The sequence below is a fragment of the Schistocerca cancellata genome, unplaced genomic scaffold (genome assembly GCF_023864275.1).
Source record: "Schistocerca cancellata isolate TAMUIC-IGC-003103 unplaced genomic scaffold, iqSchCanc2.1 HiC_scaffold_426, whole genome shotgun sequence".
Lineage (NCBI taxonomy): Eukaryota > Metazoa > Arthropoda > Insecta > Orthoptera > Acrididae > Schistocerca > Schistocerca cancellata.
In genome coordinates this window covers 6,366,838-6,368,393 of record NW_026046443.1, presented here as the reverse complement: position 1 = coordinate 6,368,393, position 1,556 = coordinate 6,366,838, and the positions used below count along the sequence as shown (strand labels likewise).

The window sequence follows — 1,556 nt, the reverse complement described above, 5'->3', positions numbered from 1 at the left end:
GGGCTGCGAACAAATGCTTGCTGGATGCGTGCTACATTTCCATCACTCGTTCTCGGCCGTCCAGAACTTTTCCCTTTGCACAAACACCCATTCCCTGTAAACTGTTTATACCAACGTTTAATACACCACCTATCAGGAGGTTTAACACCATACTTCGTTCGAAATGCACGCTGAACAACTGTCGTCGATTCACTTCTGCCGTACTCAATAACACAAAAAGCTTTCTGTTGAGCGGTCGCCATCTTAGCATCAACTGACGCTGACGCCTAGTCAACAACGCCTCAAGCGAACAAATGTACAACTAAATGAAACTTTATAGCTCCCTTATTTCACCGACAGATAGTGCTTAGCTCTGCCTTTTGTCGTTGCAGAGTTTTAAATTCCTAAAGTTGTGGTATTCTTTTTGAATCACCCTGTATACTACGACACGGGTCAAGGTAACACAGTATAGGTTATTGCGCACATCCTACAATAGGACTCTCTCCTCCCGAACAGGCCATGAAGGCCCAACGGTACTGACCTGTCCCCGTGTTATCCTCAGCTCATATGCGTCACTGGATGCGGATAGGGAGGGGCATATGGTCAGCACACCGCTCTCTCGGCCGTATGTCGGTTTCCGAGACGTGAGCCGCTACTTTTCAATCAAGTAGCTCCTCAGTTTGCCTCACAAGTTCTGAGTGCAAATGGCTGGTTCAAATGGCTCTGAGCATTATGGGACTTAACATCTGAGGTCATCAGTCCCCTAGAACTTAGAACTACCTAAACCTAACTAACCTAAGGACACCACACACATCCATGTCCGAGGCAGGATTCGAACCTGCGACCGTAGCGGACTGTAGCGCCTAGAACCGCTCGGTCACCCTGGCCGGCCTCTGAGTGCACTCCGCGTGCCAGCAGCGCTCGGTAGAACGGATGGTCACCCATCCAAGTGCTAGCCCAGCCCGACAGCGCTTATCTTTGGTGATCTGACGGGAACCAGTGTTACCGCTGCGGCAAGGACGTTGGCTCTACAATAGGACGAAATCAAAATTTATTTCGCTACATCGCTAGCAGCATGCAGGGCACAAAATTTTTCAACTCGTCTTTCCTCAAGGTGTCTAAATATATCGTTTAAATTAACCATATGGGAAGGTAACTGTCGAAATCTATGGAAGTGTTAGGAATGAAAAGTTTATTGAAAAGAGATCAGGAATTTCTTCTCCATGTACGGCGCACTGCCAGTTAGAACGAAAACATTTTCCATTTCGTTACGGTAGCTGTAGTGAATTGGCAGGAGCCAATTCACGGGGTTTGGAGGAAGCCGAAATGCACGCGTTAAACTCACGCAGACTGGCGTGAGGTCTGGAACAGTTAAGGGAAATTATAGTAGCAAATAAAATACGAAGCTCTTGGAATACTTAACTTCAATCCACAATTGGAGAACATCGGTCTGACGGTACAGGCTTTATAAGATAACCAGCAAAAGATAAATGGCGCCTTGCTAGGTCGTAGCAATTGACGTAGCTGAAGGCTATGCTAACTGTCGTCTCAGCAAATGAGAGCGCTATGTGTCAGGG

General features: G+C 47.2%; 1 pseudogene; it reads right to left on the bottom strand.

Annotated features, from left to right (window-relative positions):
• Positions 1-888: 888 nt before the first annotated feature.
• On the bottom strand, positions 889-1,006 carry LOC126124788 (5S ribosomal RNA; annotated as a pseudogene).
• Positions 1,007-1,556: the final 550 nt, after the last annotated feature.